General features: G+C 41.8%; 1 protein-coding gene across 7 annotated transcripts in view; it reads left to right on the plus strand.

Moving 5' to 3' along the window:
• The window catches only part of zfhx3b (zinc finger homeobox 3b), a 328411-nt gene that overhangs the window by 175791 nt on the left and 129029 nt on the right, over positions 1-23591 (plus strand). For 4 of the 7 annotated variants that reach the window (XM_046386999.1, XM_046386989.1, XM_046387010.1 and 1 more), the window contains one exon: positions 2026-2395. The gene's annotated coding sequence lies outside the window, so the exon portion shown is untranslated. Of the gene's footprint in view, positions 1-2025; positions 2396-14745; positions 15161-23591 lie in introns of those variants that run through there. The other 3 variants (XM_046387037.1, XM_046386982.1, XM_046387028.1) reach the window with 1 other exon arrangement.

Raw genomic sequence — 23591 nt, forward strand, 5'->3', positions numbered from 1 at the left:
ACTTCAGTGGCACTGCATTATATCTGTGTGTGCAGCCACAGGAAATGCTACTGTAAAGCTGGGTTAATAGCTGCTATTAGAAATCTGGTGATTTGCTACAAGAAAAAAGTGGACACAACATCATGAAGTATTAACACTATTCTGTACATATTTACCTTATACATCAGTCAAATATTTTAACTATCCTATTTGTAGATTATTTGGACAGATACTAGAATAAAATGCAGTGAGCAAAGACCTGATGAATGCATTAGGGATGGTAATAGATTATCATCACAGAGTGAGCCATTGAGAGATGGTTTCCCTCATGTATTGATGACCCAGGTGTAGCTCGCACAGTGAAAAGTGACCCGGTTAAAAGACAAGCAGAGTGACGTGCAGGCAGAGGTCACGCTTCCTGCATAAACAGAGGCCTGCGCATGTCGCAGTGTGGCTCCCATGGCCTGTTGTCTTCTCTGACACAGGTCAGCTGCTAGGAAATCCCCAAAGCCATCCAGCTGCTGCCATCAGAGACTCTCTGCATTCTTCTGTCCGCTAACTATTTAGTTGTCAGTGATTTGGTTAAGTGGAATTGACTTTTATCTGCGGTGTGCTGTGGGGCTGCCACTGGCAATTCACAATCCCCCTTCCTCAGTTCCTGTCTTAGCCCGGTGTCACATCCAGCACATTGCTATTGGCATCTGAGCCAGGCCTAATCAATAGCTCAGGTCAGGGATGGCCCGCGGCTCTGCTGTGGGTGGGCTATTGATCCGACACACACACTCCCACAGGTCGCTCTGACAAACCGGGAAGTCACGGCCTTGGATGGAGTAAGGGAGAGGGACGACAAATTAACAGCACCGCTGTCTGTTTGCTGTAACTGATAATTTATTGATTGATTAGTCAGTAATGTACTGTGTACTTTTTTATGTGAGATGGCTTTAAAAAAAAAGGTCATTATTTCAGTTAATATTTCATAAAGAAGTGACCTGTTTCTGGACAGCTGAGCACACTTTAAAATCAGGATGAAGAGAAACTGATAAAACCGTTCAGATGTAAGCCCATCATAATCACTCAAGACCTCTGCCCCTGTCTGTCTGCCTGTTTGTCTGTCTTCTTATTTTTTTAACCTATCTTTCTTCCTACTGTGTGGATCTCCTGTTGTCACTCTTTCAGACCTGTGGCCAATGAGCAAGAGTCTGGTTATTTTTGTTGCAGTTTTAAATTTTGCTCCCCAAGCTCCTTATCAGCACCACAGTAAGAACTCCTGGGAACAATTAAGCATGGGCTTTAACTCAAGTCTAACCACAGAGGTAAAAATAATCGCACAAGGTTTCAAAATGGAAGTGTCTTCAAAAGAGCTATTCAGTTATCACAAACTGTCTGCCTCTCCCGCCTGTATTCCCTAACTAAATCTCTGTCGCTGTGGAACTATTGGAACATATGACGAGCATATTTACCCAGCTTCACAAACCAGGCCCATGTGGAATTCAAAGTCTTTTTTTTTCACGTTTTTTTTTTTCCCATTGCTGGAATTGACAGTTGAATAAATATGTATTGTCTATGAGACTTTGTTGTCGTATATGGGAGATCCTCTGCAGAACAGCCAATTATATATGCTATTACAGGAATATGTCTTGTTCTGGTTACAGGGAAATTAAGTTTCTCCGGAAATCGTTTTTCATTTCTCATTTTAAAAGTCTTCAGTGGTATGAGATGAGAAATTACTCTCAGCGGTTCATTTACTATTAAATGTAATCTTGGAATCATAAGAGGCTTTCCTGCAGTAGTAGCATACAAATAATTATAGATTAATTTTGTTGGTTCTAAAAACAGCTGATTAATTTTGAAGTCTTGATGGTATCATGCTGCTCTGGTTTGCTTCTCCTGAAATGCATTTATTAAGTGCTCAGATTGCAGGGATGAGGCATAGAACTTGTGGGTGCTCTGTAAGGACTGCAATGGAACTGTGTGCTGTCATGATTTCCTACTGTGTTCAAAGCATGTTTCCAACTGTATTTCTCTTTCTTTGTTTTTTCCTTCCAGGTGATGTCGTCGTCCTGATTTGTCCTTCTTGTGACCCGGGAGTCCCTAAACCCCAAACCGTATAGCTTTGGAAAACCCTGGAAATACCTGGATTTCTAGGAGTACGTCACCAAAACTTCTTAAGGTGCCCAGGCACCGGATCGATAGCTTTACATTTTCCTTTATTATTATTTTGTGTGTGTGTGTGCATACAAAGACAAAAGTCTGAACGTTAGCAATAGCCACTGGCCATCCACCATTGCTTCGACGGACCTGCTGTGACCAAGAGGGCGTGACCTTTCTGCCTGCTGACTTCAAACAGACACTTGAAAAGAAAACACAGTCAGAGAGGCTTCCGCGTGGTGGCAACACAGACCAAAAACCCCATCAGGTAAGGCTGTGAAGTCCCCCATGCTCCTGCTGTCCGAGCCCTAAGCCCTTTAACTTCTTCAGGGCTTTGAAGCTAACTTGTCCCCAGTCTGTGTCCCCCCACATAGTTAGCTTGCCTTCAGAGTCTGTGTAAAGGAAAGGCTTGCTGATAGAAAAAAAAAAACGCTTTCATGCTCTGCTCACCTGTTTGTTCCTCTCGGATTAGAGGCTCTGAATATGTTGGGTTTGTTTGGTTGATGGACGTTTGCTCCGGGTTCTTCACTGGCCCCTGAAAGATTTGGCCAATGACCAGCCAGAGCTTGAGCAAATGTGCTAGAAACATGACACAACTTGGTGTGCGTTACTGGTTGGATCACACGCACATGAGCATATTCTCATTAGCCACAACATGTGTCACACGGTGTGAACATGCATACACATGAAGCTGCAGACCAACATATATAACTGTTTAAAAAAGTAATCCTATGTTCACATGGATAAGGAATGCATCTCATTTCTGGTTTCACACAATGACAGATCTGCGGTGTACACCCTACTGTACACTTTCTTTAACACTTATCAGTGTTGCTGCCAGTCAGGATGTGGTGATGATGTGTGAGTGTTTCAGCGTGTGTGTTTTTTAGTCTACTATGTTGACAAAGGTGATTTTTTCCTTTTTTTTAGCTGTTAAAATATCACTGCTGATTTTGTGTGTTTATGGGTGTGTGTGTGTTATGTTTTCTGTGTGTGTGACTGGTGTGTGTAAGACTAGATATAGAGTGTGTGTTGGAATGTTGGGTCAGAAATGTGTTAAAACACTTCTGATGCATGCGTGCGTTTGGGCTTCATAGCACATGGTTGTAAAATGAATATTTCCTTTCAAACTTTGAAATTGATTGGACTTAGTGTCACTGTCCTAGTTTTGTGAGGCTCTGGTTTCCCAGTTGTTTTCCACAAGACTGTCAGCACCTTTTCTGACTGTGATGAAGGCTTGATCCCAGATTATCTGGACTTTATTAAATTATTCTGCTTGATGAAGGTAACCTTTAGAATTAGCTTTTTCTCAGGCAATGAATTGGAATCAAATAGAGTCTGATATAAGGACGTTAAGATAAGGTTTTGTATTTTTCCTCCATCATAAAAAAGATGAAACTGTCAACTTTAGCTCCTCTGCTACAGGAAAAATAGGCATTATTGTTTGCTCTAAAAATAAGCCTAATTAAAAATAACAAGTGCTTATACAATTAAGTAAATGTACAAAAAGTGACAGTGACAGCAGTGGGGCATAGTGAATGCATTAATTTATACTGTTAAGCATCCAAAGAGCTTTGTTTGAAAAGTTCAAAGTTATTTAACAAAATTTGGGTCACTCAAATTTAGTCCCCAGCAGCAAGTCATTGTTTTGAAAATGAGAATGAAAGAAGAGATAATAAATAAATAAATAAATAAGCAGCCACTTTTTTTTTTCTCCTGCGTCTTTAAAGATTATTTTTAGAATATGGGGGAAAACAAAACACTTGAAAACCCAAGAAACAATATTTATTGTCATGGAGCTAATTAAGGATGTGATCTGAAATGTGCTTTCTGTAAAGTCTGATTTAGGAGCTAAAGGGTCAGCTGCCTCACGATAGGACAACAATAATACAGCAGGAGTCAGGAGTGGAGAGGGCTCCAGTCTGGAGGCAAGCAGCTCCCCTCCCTGGCCTGTGTGCTGATGGAGCTGCATTCCTAGCCCAGGGCTCCAGGGCTCCGACACTAGACCTTATTTTTCATCTGGGCTGCACACTGTTCTGCTGCAGTCGGGGTTGCTCCCTTTGTGCCAAGCCCTCCCCCTTTTACAAAGAAAGACATGCATGATTTCATACATGAAAGATATATGTAATTGGACAGCGGGGCCTATGCAATGCATTTACAATTCTAAACAGAATACTCTAAAAACGGTTTCCTCTGTCTCGACCCCTTTTTCTTCCTCGGGAAATGTATTTGCACATATTCAAAAACATAAGATCAAAAAATAGACAAAACACAGGTTATCAGTCTTGTTACGTGCTTTATATTTCACATGTATGTTCAAAATGCACAAGCAATGTCAATATATATCACGGTTCCACTTTATCAGCGTGTGGCTCGGACATTTGTGTTGTAGCTTGCAGAGAAATACAGTGCATTCTACCACGGGCTGCATATGTACTTGGAAATGCATCCGTATTGAAACACAAGGTAAATTTGAAACTCCCACTACAATTAATGTCTCAGTCTTTTGGGTGGGGTTGGGAGAAAATAACAAGCTCACTCTGTGACTCATGTCCACGTATGATAGTTAAGTTTACAATTAAGAGTGTAATTCTTAGTTTTACTTGTCATGTGCCTCCTTAGTAAATTTAATACAAGAAAAATAGACATAAAAAATAGTTTACTTACATATGTTGTTGAGTCAGTTTTAATCTATGAATACAAGCAAGAAAGTGCAATACATTCATGAGAGTACAAAACACAATTTGCAGATTAAATGTGTGGATAGTGCGAGTTGTATGTTTGGTTCACATTCTCAAATGAAACCACAATCGTCAGACACGACAAACAAGGCAAAAAATCTCGAAGCGTTTTACAGTTAAATTAAACATTTCATGGTGAGAAAACAATCTGTTTCCGCTTACTTTCAGCCTGAGAAGTTATATTTGTATTACACAATCACATTGTGTAGAAATCTGTTGTAGGTTATTGGTTGGATTTGAGGAAGCCTCAGTCTATTAGCTCACCGTAACAAAGACACAGTGGGGTATGTAGAATGATTCTTTTATGGTGAAATAGGCCTGAAAAAATAGCACATTTGTGCATAAAATCATTGCAAATTTCAATTGTAATTCATGTTCAAGGTGAGCAAGAGACCAGCTTGATCATTCCAGATTAATTCTCAAGCTGGCATGAAGTTAATTAATGCGTATCTGTGATCCAATGCACACATTTTAACCTGTGGGCTTTAAAAAGAATATCACATCTCTGCCTGTCATTTGACCACAGGGATGGTATGACCTTTTGGAATTCAAAGGCAGTTTTTCATGCTTGATATCTCTTTGCCCTTATAAGCAGCAAAACAACTTGTTTAACTGGATTAGACTCAGCTGATACAGTACAAGATTGTGGAGATGCACAATATTAGAAATTATTCAGTAAAATTATTCAGTATCCGCATATTTGACGGAATTAGAAGCTTTGTTACTCTGTTCCTAATTTCTCCTAACATGATGTCGCTCACATGAAAGCCCGTGCATATGTTAGCACAGTTAAGACAGGACTGTATCCCCTTTGTTCTGCCATGAGTCACTCCATAGCACCAAACCTCCTGTCTCTCACGCACAACAGACAGACAGTCAGACTAACGACTGAGCTAAACAAAAACCACAGTACGTGCTGTGCTATGTGAATTACGTGAAGGGTAGTATTTCAGCCACAAGAAGGAGGTCAGCCAACCGTTTCGCAGGTGCTGAAATTCATAACACAACAGCAGTCTTGGCAGGAAAGCAGGCCACGTGAGCTGGGCGTGCAGGTAGGGAGGATACAGGTGTTCTTATTGGGTGTCTTCCCCGTAGCAGATATGCAAGCTCCCTGACTGCCAGCGTGATAGCACTAAATCCTAGTTGAATGGTTCAACTCGTGAATTGGGTGGACAAGAAGTTTCTAGCAGTAGCGCCTTTGACTCTGGTGCTGTACACTTATGCATGCATACTGTACTCACAGCAGTAACATGTCAGGGGTGAAGAGAGCATTGGCCCATGGAGTGGGCCAGGGCCTCTGGTTTAAGGCCTCAGCCCACCCCTCCTGTCTGTCAAGCAAAAGTAAACACCTTCACTAATAACTCCCTTAACAAGCTAACACCTAAAAAGGGAACAGCTCCACTAATCGCTCAGTTTTATTGGATCCAGGAACACTTGAGGCTGTAAGTATGGCTCACCTCGGCGGAGGTATTTGGAGCACAGGGGCCAAAGCAGTTGATGGACAGGCAATGCTCCATGACCCCTACCTCCTCCCCCCTAAAACTCACCACCCACAGCAAATATGGGCGGAATCTCCTGCCACAGAGGCAAAGTTTGGGATAGCTGATAGGTGTTAAACATGCATAATTATATGTCCACAGATTCTTTGACCATCTGAAATGACTTCCACACGTCTGTGGCTTTAGGTCCAGGAGGCTCCTCCACAGCTCTGGAGGTCTGATGGCATGACGATTCAGATGAGCATGTTGGGGGCTGTTTATTTATTTATTTAACTGAGATGCTGCACAAACACTTTCTCTGCACGGGCAATGCGTTGTGTGGAATGATGTCATATGAGCTGTTGATTTCCACGCATGCAAAATTCCGCACGACGTCTGCATCACTTGTTTGAATAGCAACCCACAGAGTGCGTGGTTGTTAGCGCGTGGATGTGTGTAGTACTGGGCCCGTGTCACTGTCAGACACTGAAAACCCATTGAGTATATACAGGGGAAAAAACAAATGTAAGGCTTTTTCACTGTATTTACGCTACTCGTGTCCATTGTAAAGACTAATTGTCATTATCCATTCATTTGCATCGTTTTTATCCTCCTATCAACGTCATCGATTTGAACTGTACGAGTCATTATGGCTGATTCGTTCTCCAATAACGAGCAATTGGGTGTGTAATCTGGTGTATTTACAGCCTCACAAACTTAACTACTGTGTCACGTTATTGAAAACTCTGTGTACAAAGTGTGTCGTCTCTTTTTGATCAGAAGACAAACTTGGAATTATTGCCGCCTTGTTTGACCCCGGCCATACATTGTAGATGATGTTGAGGCATCCAGAGGCTGTTTGGGTGTGTGTGTGTGTGTGTGTGTGACGCAGGATTTGGATTTGACCCCTGGCGATAAGCCTGGATCTGTATTTGCCTTCTGTGTCGCTTCCACCTGTCATCTTTCATCTCGTCTTGCTGTTAAGGGCCTCTTCTCCACATCAAGGAAAATTACTCTCTTTAAGTTTGTTACATTCAGGTGCCGATGCGGCGAGCACGAAGTGGCATTTGAATAAGGTTGGGCGTTGCAGGGATCCCTGATTCTGTTTTGGGTCGGTTTACCACCAGCTAGTGTTGCTGTTGCCTGGAGTGGTCATATGGCTCTCATTTGGGATCCCTCTGTTTCGCTGAGCCTCTCCAAAGCGCGTAAAACCCCACGAGTCCCGCCTGTCCCTCACCCAGCGCCTGTGACAGCAGCTCTCAGGATTTCACCATTATTCACTTCATTCCCGACCTGAAATCTGTATTGTCAGAAGGCCTGGTGTGTGCTAATTTCTTTCTTTGCAAACTGATCTTCAGTTAAGAGCGCATTTGCCTCAAAAACAATTTAGAAATGACATATATACTAGACAGTATGGCGTGAAACGCTGACACGTTGTGATACTGTGGTTAAAAGCGCGTGAGCCTCTGTGTGTTGTTTTTATTTTTTGTTTTTTTATCACTATTTATTTTGTGTTCTTGCGCATTTGATTGCAGAGTGGTTTTGCTATTCGTGAGCTTGGAATTTATATCTGGGTGCTCTTATATATTGAGATCTGACGGCTAGCAGCAGGCAAACTGTTAAGGTATCTCCTGTTGAAACACACGAGAAGAAATGATTTTTGGAAATGATTTTCTTGCACAAATGTAGTCTGTAGTCTGAACTTGAAGGTGTGTGAGGTGTGATGAGGCTGCACTGACGCTTGGCAGGCTCACACGCAGCTTTGGTTTGTTGTTGTGTGCGCTTGTGCATGTGTTTATTTACATTGTTTTGAGGGAGATGTTTGTACATGTGCACTTCTGTCATAATAATAATAATAATAATAATAATATGTCAGAATTAACATCTCTTGATTTTCCAACTCGTTTTGACTATGATGCGACACCAATAACACCCACACACACACACACCATCATGCATGCACACACACTCACAGAGGAAGGAGGGGAGAGACACAAGAGTCACACTCGTTGATTTTTTTTTTTTTTTGGAAGGGGGGCGTGCGTGCGTGCGTGCGTACATGCGTGCGCGTGTTTGTGCGTGTGCGCTCATTTATTCGGTTTTTTATCGCAGCGGATGAAACATTCTGGACAAACAAGTGAAGTAAGCAAACGTCGAACATTTTGGATATTTTACGACATTTTTCAAATATTGGCAGACGTCAGATGTGGATTGATTATGTGTTAACGCCACTTTTTCTCCAAAATGCAAACGTCCAAACTGTTTTTGAATAATGCATAGGATCATTAATAAGGTAGTAGTGGCAGGACGAGTAAATGGATGAGGGAGAGAGAAGAATTGATATGCCTTCTTCTCATGTAAATGAGGCAGAGTGACCAGACGGCCGCCCGACTTTTTTTTTTTTTTTTTTTTTACATATTCCAAACTCTAAAATCACGACACCAGCAGCACAAATCAGGTCCTGTTTCTTTCCCCCCTCAGACTGCATTCAGAAATATGGTGTCAGCTGTGCTCCTGCGTTCATGCTCTGCATCTGATATGGCATTAACATGTAGAAAACAATTTCACATTTTCTCCCAGGAATATTTGAATGTAATGTTAAAAAAATGTCAAATAAATAAATAATAAAAATTTAAAAAAACAAACAAACAAACAACAAAAAAAAAAAAAAACAGGCAGATAAATTTTGTCCAAGATAATTTTAATAATACAGGAGTATTATTTACTCAGATCACCAATCAAAATAAAAACATCTGTCAAAAATAAATGAAAATGTTTTGCTATAAACATTCAGTCAACGAGTCAACAAATAGAAAAACAGTAGCCAAAACATTCCCATAATAAGACATACAGAACACGTGGAACAAAATAAAAAAACAACAAACAAGAAAAGAAAAAAAATGAGAGAAAAGCACACACTTGTTTAACAGAACAACATTTTAAAAACGTTTTCAACAAAACGTCCAGCAGTACAAGATTTAGCCTTTTCGTGTTAGACAGTCAGGGCAGATTTGTGCTGTGAGGAAACATTTATGCATCTCCAATAAAGTGAACCAGTTGAATGATGAATAAATGATCTGTAATAATAACACGTGCCATAAAACAGGCATGCACAGCACTACAGTAAAACAGCAGCAATTACAAAAGTTTCATTTCATTTCGAAACAGAAGGCTACACACACTCACACACACACACAACACTGAATTATATCCACTTCAACAAAATTCTCCGCTTGCCAAACATGACACAGGAATAAAAAAGGACACTGCGATTCCACAGGCGGCTGCAGCGTCCGAACATCTGCAAACGTTGCTTCAGAAAGGAAAGTGAAAGAAAAGCCTGCAAAGATTTGAACGAGTCCATTTGTCCACTGGTGGTTGAATGCTGGTTGAAAACCATCTAGAGTGTAAAACATCCTGCATCCGCGGTCAGGAAAAAATCAGAATGGATCAATAAAGTTGCTTTTTTAATAAAAATATGTTTAGTGATTTATTTTTTTTAACATGTAGGTCTGTATCAACCGTGCTTATTTCTGATGGATGTTCCGCTAATGAGGCACAAGTTCAAGTTTGATCCGAGTTGGGCTCTTGCTCCTGGTTTCCCTATAACAGTCAAATGACTGCTTAAATAAAAAGAGATGGCAGTTTCGGACAGTGTATGCACTGTTAGACGAGCCTGTTAGACAGTCTGACTAACTATGCTGGTGAAATGTTTTGTCTGAAATGTTTGTGATTTCCGTAGCGGATTGTCTGCATCCATTTTGACCATGCAGTAACACGACTATGTTAATATACATCATTTACATGCTGGACAGTCTAATATATAACGTTGGACTGGAAGGCAAAGGTGCGCTTTTGCAACGACCAGCTGGTCCGCAGGCGCTTGGCTCCTGTGAAAGAGTTGATGCGCAGCTTGATCCCAGTGGTCAGGCTGAACATAAGAGGGCGCTCCCATTGCACCTGGCTGTGCTGCCCTATCCACCCTAGACACATGGAGAGCCGGACAGCAGCCTCTCATATGTGCAGCGATGTAGTGGTAAACAGTGCAGCCATTACGGTTTTATTCAGTCCAGGAGCATGAAAAGATAAAGCACGACTAATATGAAAATAAACATACGCGTATTTTCTTAAAATTAAAATCAAGTCCCCCCCCCACGAACAAATTAAAGTTTTTTAAAATTATGTGAGACTGCTGTGCTATTAATCGAAGTCAAGTCAAAAAGTTTTTTTTTCACTGAGTGTTATCACTATTTCACAAGCAGAAATGGCTAAAGCGACTGGAGAAGGGTTCGTCCTCCATGGGAAACTTGTTCTTACAAGTTGGTCACCGAGGTGAGAACCCAACCTACAGGCGCTGCACGTGCTTTGAAGGTGTCTTTCACTGACCTCATCAGTAAAATACCAATTTTATTTTTTTAAAAACAAGTCTTTTCGCATTCCACCCTAAGCTTCCAGTCTCCCTACAACAGGTTTTGGTGTAGAAATATCTTCATAGCATGTCTCACACTGTTTCTGAAAGAATGTCTGATGCCCTTTTCATCTCTGTTTACCATAGCCTGAACATATGACTGACACCCTCCTTGTTAATATTGCAGCCTTTCAGCATCTTAAATCCCCAAATCCTTCGGAATATAATGGTTGTTATCTCTTTATAAAGTTATATGACTTTTCTCGATAGCAGCTTTTATCTTTAAGCACTTTCACCCCTGCTCATTTCCTCGGTTTCTCTGTGAGCTTTGTCTGGGATTGCGCGTGCGTGCTTTGACACGCGCTCGGACACACAATAGTTGATACACAGGCTAAATAAAAATAACAAAGTTGAATTTCATTTAATTTAGACACATTAAAATAATTCTTTCCACGAGCTGACAAGCGGTGCACATGGGTGTGCGAAGTCCCCGTCGCAGAGCAGCGGTCCGGGCACGTTAAAACCGATTATGAGGCTTTGCCCTCCGTTTGAATAGCCTACATGTTTTGTTCCTTGTAGTTCTGGGCATGGTCAAGGGCTTTCATGTGCCCCACATCTACGGAGTGTTTTTGCATTTTAAGCTACTCTGCCTTTCTTTGTCATATCCACGGGCTGTCATAGCCACAGGTTGTGTTGAATTTGCAATGCCACTCATCGATGTATGCCTATTGAGGCTGGCACGTGGACAGTTATCCTTCCCACAGAGAGGCGCAATTGAACGCTGGTAACACAAAAGGTTCAGACCCTGTCAGTCCCCCCCACCCTTTTTCCCCCCCTTTTCAGTGATGCATAGGCCCTAAAAGCATCAAGGCCTCCGTCTGGCTGCTCTTCTTTTGATTTAGCCTACACTATACTCAATATGGTCACTGATGGAGTAATGTCAATCAGGTCTGTGCATAAATTTGCAAACTGAAGTTTGTATTGTTACGCTTTAGGCGACTGGCTGGCTCGAAGCTGCCTCCTACAAGCCTCAAATTACACCAGACTCTTTTATTATCTCATAGCCCCCTTTAACTCCTCTCGCACGCTATTTTCAACCTATTCATTTTTACAATCTCTTCTTCCCGAGAGAGCAGACACGCACAAATCCAGCAGATTCCTGCACTCTCCTGCCTCTCACACTGCAAAAATGCGAGCTGTTCGACGGGGCAATGCAGCTTTCTCGTTTCCTGAGAGCGGAATGCTATACAGCACATTGCTTAAAAACAGGTATCACTGCCTGCCTCGGCTCATGGAAAGCAGCAAGTGCTGGAGAGAAATGCCGTGTTACAGCACACTATATATTTGGGCAGCAGAGAGGGGAGAGAGGGGGGAGAGAGAGAGAGAGAGAGATGGAGAGGGGGAGTTGGCTCTTGGTCATATAGGCTACAATATAAGAAGTTTGATTTTCATAGCCTCTTCTAATGCTATTGGATCTGTTGAAACGCCTCGTCCCATGGGGGTTTCATAACCCTTCTAACCTTTAAGTCAAAGGCTTTTGAAAAATATAAAATACAGCCTATATGTTTCATCAGCCCTCTCCACTACTACAACAGCACAGGAGGCTGCTTAACATATCAGTTGTGTGCCATCTTAGGAAAATAATAACGGGCTTTAGATTTATCTTTGCCGTGGATTTCTGCTCAACACACGTCTGCAAAAATAAATATCTCAGGGCTTTTTATTATCTCGGTTACGGCTTGTCTCTTATACAGCGTTGTACAATGGCTACTTCAGGTTCTATAGCATGTTTGGGTCATGTTTGGATCCGAGTAGATGTGCCATTTAACTATCAATTCTGTATCGGAATTCACTGTTGGAGCAGACTATCAAATCCGTAGCTATTGTTTCAATAAACCTAGCAGGTTATGTGATCAATGAAAGCTGCTACTTGTAGACCATTCAGTGAACCAGGACTATATATGGAGCTGTTTGCACCGAAAGTGTGCGTACTGTGGGTGAGGGATTGTCCATTCCCTCTGTGAATCAACAATAAAATTATCATAACAAAGAGCACCGACACACTCAAAGGTTGATTTTTTGCAATATAGTCTTTTCATTCGGAGGAAACGAGGGGACATCAATCGCAGAGGCGAAGTGTTTTACGCAAAGCTTATTTCGAAAAGAGAAAAAAAAAATAGGAGAACATCAACAAATTTATGGATGTATCGACCATTAAGGCGTTTAGAAATTCCTAATCACGAAACATATCAAAACGAAATGAGACACTGACCATCCGGGCTTCTTGTCATAATAACAGAATATCCATCAGACTACAGCAAATTGAATGCATGCAGGCCTGAGCTGACCAAACGCCTTGATACAACCCCGTCACCTTGTCACACATTTATGGAGTTATTATTATTTAAGAGAACCTACACGTATTGACTACGTGTTCCCACCAGTTTCGTAACAGATGTCACGATAACCTGTTTGCCCATCATCCCTGTGTGCTACAGCTACTCTTACAAGTCTGTCACTGGCGTGCTGGGTAAGAAGTATAAACCTATTTCTATTTTCTAAACACTCGCGGCACATATTGTTAAAAATAATAATAATAAATTAAATAAATTGTCACATCCATATAGGAGACAGAGAAACTTCAACAAGTATTTGTAGGGGGGGAAAAAGCTGAATCTGCTTCACATACTGTGATAATACAAAGCAGCAGAGTTTCCCAATTTCACTGGAAAATACTGAAACCTCTGTGCTGTGGATGCCTTCACATCCCTCAGACAATTAGTCTCTTTTATATTACAATAGTGTTGTAAAAGTTCTAACCTGGATTTTAACTTGGACACACTGACACATTGAGCTGACTGTTAAAAAACGGCACGTCTTTCATATCCTTCTCCGTGTGCGTCACATTTTCTAAGGCTGAATTTCACTTTTGAAAATTCAGTTATGAGCTTTCATTTTACTGTTTTATTCAAATGAATCCAAGCATCCACACTCTTGTATGAGACGAGGAACACACGTAATGCTCGAAGTTTTATAGCCTGTAGTGTTTGGTCTTCATCAAGCCTATCATCGTTAAATTCTTCTTATTTTTTTTTGTGTGCAGTCTGAACATGAAAGATGAGTGGATTGTGCACAGGTTGAAATACGTGGAGTTTATCAAAGTTCAAAATTTTGAAGCTGGAACGCCTCAGGACGATTTAATCTCAGCTTCAGTCTCTAAGCATGTGTTATTTCCCTTAATGTTAAAATGTTTATTTGGCCATTAGCACTGATAATATCCAGGTGTCTTACGATAAACTCCGTTTATTGCAGATTACAACAGCAGGCTGCACCGTGGACATGTACACGCTGCTGTTAACGTTGCTACAGTTTTGCATACATGTAGAAATCGCTTTAAACACGCTTTCAATTTCTGGCAAGCATTTGTGTTAGTTGTTTACACACGCGTTTAAGTTGTTTTCGTAATAACAAATATGCTGTGCGCAAGAATAACACATTTCAGTTTTGGTCACCACAGCCGCCGTAAGTCAGTTATGTATTTCAATAAGTTCAAACGTGGACTAGAAACTCACTAGAAGCAGCCCTGCGTGCAGCTTTGAAACGACTGAAAATGACCAGACTTTGGGCTAAAAGGGACAGAATAAAATAAGGCACGACTGCTTATGTATGTCCAGCGGCCAAAGTATAGGCGCGTCTTTCTTTTTAAAGGCAAAAAAAAACAAAAACGGGACAAAAACGTTTCAAAAAGTGCAAAAGAGCGAAGGCAAAGCTGTGCGTGTAGCGCCGGGCTTCGCCTGCTGCAGCCGCCTGCCCCAGTATTAACTTTCGCTGTCTTCCGTCTAATCAAACTCTTACTTTCCGCTGCTCTTAATTCCATATTTTCAATTCCTGATCATTACTTTCCTCTTTTTTCTACTTGTATCTATCCATCCATCCCTCCCCCTCCTCATTCTCCCTCCCTCCCTCCCTCCCTCTCTCTCCCGAGCTCTCTCCTTTGCTGAATCTTATTGATCCAGAAGGCGGCTAATTAGCCCTTCCCTTCGTGCCTGTGTAATGAAGCACATGCGCACTGAATTAATCACAGCCATTTTTTGCAGGAAACTAATTAGCAGGAATAAAGATCCAAAGAGTTTTTTCTTTTCAATCATCAGATCTCACTTTCACCTCTTCCTCGCTCCCTCTAACACAAGACTCATCGCCTGCTTTGCATCCAAATTATTTTTATATTGCCTTTAACAACTAATAGTACCTACTTCGTTTTTTTTACACTCCGCAACAACAATGATCTTTCTTTTGCCACCCTAAGCGCAAACTGACCAAAAGGGGACTGCCTTGATGGGATCTTTAGCTAAATCATCTCAATACTGGATTAAAAAGCGAGGATCACAAAGCGGCAGCGAGAAATTGTAAGTTTCAACTTTGCGTTTGTCTCTTTTCCTCTCTGTGTTTCCACGATCCTATTCTTGTCGCTGTAGACTTATCTCTTTCCTATCTGTTCGGACTTTAACGTGTAGCGGAGCTGGCTATTCTCACATTGTGAGAAATGACCGGCGATCACAAGTTCATTTCATGCAAGTAGTTTGGTTTATTCTCGATTTTTTTTTTATTTGTATCGTTACCTGTGTTTACATCAGCGTTCGTCCTCTCCTCCTCATGAATGGAAGATAAGAAATGGGCAAAGACAGCGATCCTCTCCAAGCAGTTGACCGTAGAAAAACACGGTTTTTAAGCAAATATGTGCGTTTCGGTGGGGTCGGGAAAAGGTATAGGGGGCTTATGGGTGTCGAGAAACGTGTTTTGAGGCACAGATGCGATACGAGAGTGGGGCTGTGTTGAGCGGACGAAGGGCAGCGGCAGCTCCACACGAGCGCAGCCCAGAAAAGGAGCTCCAAGTCCAGCCTGTGGGTCCGTGAGCGTCCGGCGAAAGGGAACATCTCTCGCTTTCTAATTTTGTCAGATCTGACACTTTCCACATCCAGGGGTTTTCAGCACCGTCGTGTTCTTATAAAATCCTCTCCCGGATAAACACATTTTTTTTTTTGTTGTGCTCCGACACGACTCTTTCTGAAATGTGCAATCCCTCCGCCCTGTCTCAGTTCCTCTATAGCTAACACTTTTGCTCTTTACCACTACTTTGTCCATCTTTTCTTTTTTTATTTTTCATGGCTGGTTGCCTCTTAGAAGCGTTGTTTTTAAGTCGATTCTCGCTCATTCCCCGACGAAGTCACATGCAAATCGATCGACATGTGTGTGTGTGTGTGTGTGTGTATGTGTGTGTCTGTGTGCGTGCGCGCGCGAGGGGTTCGTGTTTGCGAGCGTGTGTGTGTGTGTTATGTGAATGTGGTGTGTTGAGAAGGAAAGGAAAAAAAAAACCACGAAGCCCCGGGTCTCCTCCATGACAAGAGCGGATCAGCAGGACCTTGGACACGGACAGCATGAGAGTCTGAGCTGCGTTTCACAGAGCAGACATGTGGTTGAGGGAGGACATAGGCAGGCTGTATCCGCTGCCTCGAACTACTTGGCCACAGTATCTGACTTTCAAGAGAACATTTTTTCCCCGAGAAACGCTGACCGGAATGAAAACAAAACATTGCCCTATTAGTGTGACCTTAAGCAGACAAAACGATTCCAAAGTTACTGCCGGAAACTTCAAGTATATTGTCCAGGCTAAACCTATAGGTCACTGCATGCGTTTAGTAACCGCTTAGCCAGTTAACATTTAGGAAGTGGATGATTTTTTTTTTTTGAAAGTTAAACTAGCTACAAGATATCTTCCACGTACCCAAAATAGCACATGCTGCACTCACTCGGTGGAAAACACAAACGAGGCTTGCAAAGAGACAGCATATCTAAGCTGAATAGGCCTTTTACAAAAATATAGTGTATTAGCCTACTGCTTATTGGCCTAACTACACCGTCACTAATCTCACCAAAAACTGGATCTTATAGGAAAAAAAAATAAAGAGAAAGGAAATGCAACTCTTAACGTTGACGTATAGGTGAACGCCAGCCGAAAATCTCCTTAAATGTGATCAAAAATAGCGACTGCTTTGCGGATGTGATGGAGCTATGCACAGCGAGGGAAAGAGAGAAAGCTGCGAGAATTATAAATCAGTCTTGGATATTTTTCGCGACATAGAGACGGGAAAAGAAAGACGGTAAAAAAAAAAAGGAAAAAAGAAGAGGTTTTGCGAGCGAGCAGAGGCTCGGATAGGATATGTGTACCGTTGGGGGGGAAACAGAAAGCAGCAAGGGGGGTGAGAAGCTGTGTGTGTGTGTGTGTGTGTGTGTGTGTGTGTGTGTTGGGGGGGGGGGGGTCAGACAGCAAGAAACAGGGGGAGCAGGGGTCATGGAGTGAGTGCAGAGATAAAAAAGAAAGAGGAAACCCCCGCACAAACAGCCGAGGGAAGATGGGGAGAGAGTGGGTCTGGCTGGGAGGAAAAGGGTGATGGTAGTTGTTGGCATATTTTGGGAGCAACACAAAAGCACTTGTGGTTGTCAGCATCTGCAGGATTAAGACTTTGGCTTCATTTAGGGATTGGGGAAACAAAAATAGACTAGTAACAGGTTTCATAAAACGAAATGTTAATGTCAGGCAGTGAGAGGAAGACAGAGAAAGGAAAAGGGAAAAAAAATAAATGGGTAGGAGTGTTGAGGGGGTTGGGTGGAGGGGTCAGATAGCCATGAGCCATAGAGGAGGAATCAGGGGAAGAGGTCAGATAAACAGATCCCTACCTTTCAGAGTGGAGAGGAGCAGACGGAAAGAGATCAGCACCGAGAGAAAGGGGAGGAACTGGCAATCACGCTGATCATTTTAAGTCAGTGATAATATTTGTATTCAGTTCCCTCCTCTCTTTTTGTGGATCGTTACACAGGCCTAGTTCTCTACCTTTAGTATTTTTGTGTCTGCAGCAGTAAATTGTGTGTGTTTTACGTTCCACTGATTAGAAATTCAAAGGTGTTAAAGTGTACAAGGCAGGTACGCTGCAGTGCCAAAACTCAAGTGATCCCCCTTCCTCCCCTGTCTGACAGTAACACTCCTCTCCTCTTCCTCCTCCCTCTCTCTCCGGCTTCTGTTGCAAAACAAAGACAGCAGAAATGTTTACTGTCATCTCACCTGTCTGTTTTTCCTGTCTTGTCTCATTGTCATATTTATGTTTAATTATATCAATTCCTGGTAAAGGTATGGGCTTGTCATTGGCTTTATTTCTATGTATTCTGTTACAAATCCGTGTTTGTCAGACGTTGTGTTTGGTGTAGCTAACTACGGTATATTATCACATGCTCATCCCTGAGTGTGTTATTGGAGGTATTGCTTTCATGAGAACTGTGGGCTGTTAAAGTGCCACCAGAGTGATGGTTTCACCACAGACAGCGTTTTTGAAAAAATAATTGAAAATGGGCCATTTTCATTTGGTGCTCATTACCTAATGGTCAGAGTTCTTTCTGTCTTTTTTGTTAATATGTTTATCAAGGCTAGATTGTATTTTTTTTTTTTAAATTGGGTGTTTTAAAGAAACGTTTTAAGATTCATATGAATAAAAACATTTAGGTGTAGTTAGGTTATTTACCATAACAGAAGAGAAAAATTGGAAACTAGTAAATTCTGATCAGAATAAAAGAAAAATGTTAAAGCAAACATTTGAATGATCTGGCTATCCTGATTAATTTCATTGATATTTGTATTAATTTATTTGGAATTGTTTTTCTTTGTGACACCAGGAACCATTCCACACATGGTAATATATGTGGTAATTAAAATATAAAATAAACTGTTAACATGTTATATGTATGCATTAGACATTTAACAAAATTCTTTGTCTGTTCAGATCAAAATGGTGAAAAAAAATGCTGTTTTGTTTATTTGTCGTGGTAGTGCTGTGCATTTGCTCACTGAACGTGATCCTAATTGTGCAGAAGGTAGCGTTGCTACCTGTGTGTTGTGTTTGTTTTGTCGTTTCTGATTGCCATTCACGTCATGAAGAAAATATTCAGCGTTCCAATGCTGTGACGTGATGGCACTTTTTACCGTGGGGATGTGTGCTTGCTGTGGATCCTGCACAGAAACACACTGTTGTCCACTGTTTGCGCTTGGTCCCCCTCCATTACCATATTTTATGACAGGTATATTCAGATGTCCTTTGACTGTAGAGACGGGAATAGCACTTCCAGTTAGGGAAATGAGATAAAAGGAGTAGCAGTCATCATGGATAGGCACGCTTCATGGATTGGGGGGTAACACAGAGAAGTGGGAGACAGCGCCTCTGGCTGTCATAACCCCTTCTTCTTCTTCTTCTTCTCCTCTCACTGTGCCCCCCTCCTCCTCCTTCCTTCTCTCTCTCTCTCTCTCTCATTCTAAATGTGTCTCTGGATATCTCTCTCCTTAACTCCACCTTTCCATGCTTGGGCACCGACACCATAGGGTATCACCGCCATGTCCTCGGTCAGAGAGAGCCCCCTTTGGGTTACCAGTATGTCGTACATGGGAGATTTAACACACTTCATTTTATGCACACAGAACGCAAAAGTCAATCTAATTATGCTCTAATATGCAAAACATAGAATAATTTCGTGTCTTGTGTGAATGGAATTTTCTAAAAAGAGATTATTGTTATTTTTTGTGTGACAATCAGTCCATTCAAATTAATTTTCTTTTTCTTTTTTTTTTCACCCTATACCATTTGCTCTATGAGAGGCAGAGCATCATAAATACAAGCAGGTCTACCTTTGTGTGGATGCGTCTTCACTGAAATCAGAGAAGAATGTCTCTCTCAGCCATTAGCTGTATGGACATGTTTAGATGGGGGCATTCGACACAGATGAGGGCTTTGAATCTGGCGTGTGGTTTTGAATATGCAAGGTTGTGCGGCGAGGACCAGTTTTTCCAGTTGTCCTGCAGCCGAGGCCAGTGTACTTGTCGTGCTATCATAAAGGAGCAGACGGGGGGGTGAGGGGACTCGGCTCGGCGCAGGGGTGAGCGACAACGTGGGAAGGGAGAATGGAGGGAGATGACTGTCATGCTCAGGTGTGTGTGTGTGTGTGTGTGTGCTTGTAGTGTGCATGAATGCTGTACCTGATCCTTAATCCCAGCAGCCCCAAGTGTCCAAAAGGACTCCTCTTTATCCACAGAAAGCACCCTTTTTTTGTAAAATTCTCCTCCCTGTCTTTTGAACTCTTCTTCTACAATGTCACCCTTTTATCTTTTGAAGTGAAGTTGGCGGGGATTTTTGTGGTTTGTTCTTTCACAATATGTTATCGTGTTAACAATCTTGGTTAAATCATTGTGGTAGACTCGATTTATGACTGAGAAGATGTGCATGTGTCTCTGCATGTGTGTGTGCACAGGCTTATTCTGATTTGTGTGTGTACAGGCATTATGAAAATCTGAATTCGTTTGAGTGTGCCACGTGAAGGCCTTGTAATGATACACTTTTGTTTTTATAGTCATTATTTTTATTAATTTTGAACTGTTTCTAAAAATCTAAGCCGGTGTTCAAATTCAGACGAATCACATCAACCCTGTGTTGTGATAACACAGCATTGCTCTCATTATCTAGCCGTCATACAGAGAATAGAGATGCGTGCAAAGAAAAAATCATTTTCCGCTCAGTAATATGTTTAAAAGCAAAGTATGGGTTCTATTTTGAATTTTTCTCCTTCAGTGAAGGAAATTCACAAGCTGTCGTAGAATAGAGCACAATAATATGTGATGCAAATTCGTATTCCATTTCTAACAATAAATGAATGCTGTTGTAGTCGTGGAAGGGGGAGGTTGTAGTGTGTGTGTGTGTGTGTGTGTCCTTGACTAGAATTTCAATATTGCCTCTGTAATAAATGCACAATATCACTTTTGTAGCAAACAAGGCTGTTTGTTAGATAGCGGCGTTGTAACAGTGATAAAGACTGTTGTATTTCTGGGTTGCTGTACTGACTGTGGTCTGAGGACATGTGTGATGCATGCCTGTCCAGGGCTTGCAGTATCGTAAAAGCTGAGCGCGTGTGTGTGTCATAGTTGCCACGACTGACTGTGCACATATCCAATTTGGGACAACAGCAGCTAGCTCTAGTGTTCAGGGATGGGAGGACAGCCGTTTTGTGTCTTTATAGGCTACATATGCCTACACGCGGGCAAAGCAGGGATGACAGGGACCATTCCAAGGGTTGCAAAATTGGACTGAGCTGCACCCCAGCCACCCCCCATACGCCCACCCCTCTCTTGGACCCCGGAGGCCGGCATTCCACCCTCCGCACTGGCGCTTATCATCACAAAGGACAGAATGCATAAAACATGGAGGACGCTTAGACAGAGGCAGCCCAGGTCGCCTTTCTCTCCCCACACTGAGCCCTGGAACAATACGTGGGCCCCTCTGGCCTGTGACTCTGACGACACACACGCCGTCTTTTTATCCTCCCCTACTTCTTTGTCATCCTCTTCCTCTTCCTCTATGTTACTGTGCTCCGTGGAGTGATAACTGCCCTCGCATTGTTTATCTGTGTCTGTGAAATCTGCATTGTGTAAGTGAAATGTAAGTGTGTGTGAGTGACAGGTCTAAAATACTCAGAGTGCATCAGGTGCATAGCTTCTTCCTTCGTATTTCATTTTGTAACATATTTTGACCAAAATTTAATGTAATTCAATAATAATAAAAAAAAAAAACGCCATGATTAAATGTAACCATTGAAATCATTTTATTCATATGAAAAATGACATTTTATGTAAAAGAGGACATGTTTCAGATCATCAGCATGTACAATAAGGAAAATGATAAAAAATGATACACGCACACACACACACACAATCCCCAATACACTGTGTGTGTGTGTGTGCGTGTGTGTGTGTGCGCGAGTGCGTAAAATGAAGCTATAAGAAGCTCCTCAGCTTTTCTGTCCTTCTGTGGGTCAGAACCAATTTGAAAGCCCAAATGAAGAGTTATGTGAAAGTGACTCCATAACTCCTTTCCTTCATGCCTGTCATTCTCCTATGCTACTTTCTGGATTGACAGATAATGTTTGACAGTGTATTTTTTGATTTATTTTTTTTTCCCAGTTACATGTAGGCAGAGTTTCTAATTTTCTCCCTGAATATGAAGATATTATCTCTGTCTTTTTCAAATTTTGGTTAAAGCTCAGTTTTAGTTTCAGATTTAGGTCATTCTGATTATTAATTTCCTCTCTGTGCATGCACTGCATCCACACCGCTCTGTGACTGTGACAAACATTAGTTATGTGTGACTGACAGGGTTTTGGTCTGTATCTGCCTATACGTTCGCCTGATAGCTGGGCTTCAGGAATGTGCTGCTAGGATGTGCTGAACCCCAGCAGGTCTGTGGCACTTCCTCTCTATGTACCTCACAGCTTATCCTCCTCAGGATTATAGAGAGAAGAAAAGAGAGCGGTGGCAGGAGCACCTTTTCCCTCTCACACCCTCTTCCCCATTTTTAAAATTCACACACACACACACACACAATTTCAACAAAAAGTGTAATTCACTTGCAAATGTGTTGTAGCCTGTCCATGTTTCCAATGGAGGAGAGAGAGTGCGGGAGAGAGAGCGAGAAGGACAGGGAGGGGCAGAGATGGAAAGACACAGTGAGCCGGCTGCAGGGAAATTCAGTGTGAGACAGGGCTGAGGTGAAGCTACTGACTGCTTCTTCCTGGTCAGGAAAAAGCAGCCGACTCCATCTGCCTATTGATAGATTCTTATGTGCTTTGTGTGCCTGCTTTGTTTTTACTGTGTGTGAGCTGCTGTTTTGCATTCTATATATAAGTTGCGGCTCGCTATTTGTCATTCCCCCCAGCTTCTCCTGAGTTGGCCTAGTGTTGTTCGCCCAGTGTCCCAGGCGACTGATCTGCCAGTAGTGAAGGGGTTAAGAAGCAGGGATAGCCCTCTTTTGTCTCCGCGGCCCTCTTTGCCATTGTTGTGGTGGAATTGAGCTCGGTGCACCTCACTTGACCACAGCAAAGCAATAAAATGGCCTCTAAGTGCTGTAGCCTTCGTAGTCCTCTGATGTCAGCTCTCTTCCAGCTTCTACCGCTAGATTTTCCTTTTTTCCTTCTAACACACAGACATGTTGCTGTGTGTACCGTGCAGTATGTGCACACATACTGTATCTCAGTGTACTGTATTGTTTTCTTATAATTACTCATTTTCTTTGCTCATGCATCACCTGCCGTTTTCTTTCTTTTTTATTTGTATTTGATTAAGTGCTCTTTTTTTTGCTTGTGTAATTCACATGCAAAAGTATCTTAGTTCATTTTGATGTTCTTGTTTCACATATAAAACCAAAGTCAGAATATGTAATATCAAAAGAAGGTAGTGAAGGACCTATTAGTGCATGTGGTGTTAGAAGTGATTTAGATATTGCAAACTGTTCTCAGAAAGCACATTCAAAGATTCAAACATTTTATATTCCTAATGATCTATGAAAATTATTTAAACTGTTTATTTGAGTTTGCCATGCAGTCGTGTGGTAATGGTGGTCTGTTTTTAGCACGTGTTGGCCTGTGAATGCAAGTTAAAATCTAGGCCGTTCTGACCACTAACACCACCTGAGAGTCATTATTAAATTGAACAAAGAAGCAGCAGCAGTCCTGCTATCATAGCTGCAGAGTGCTTGAAACAGAGTTGGATACCTCAGTTCATTGGCTTTGTACTGTTATACTATTTTTCTGTTTTTTTTTGCAAAATACTTTGCATGATTATTTTATTTTTCAGCTTGAGAATGCATTATTGTAATGCGTAGTGTTGGTGGTATTGTGTTTGATTGCACAGATGATTGTTTATAGCAGAGTCCCACCTCTGCAGACATTGTAATTAAAAAGAAGATATACTGCATG

Source organism: Scatophagus argus, chromosome 1 (assembly GCF_020382885.2).
Source record: "Scatophagus argus isolate fScaArg1 chromosome 1, fScaArg1.pri, whole genome shotgun sequence".
In the NCBI taxonomy this organism is placed as follows: domain Eukaryota; kingdom Metazoa; phylum Chordata; class Actinopteri; family Scatophagidae; genus Scatophagus; species Scatophagus argus.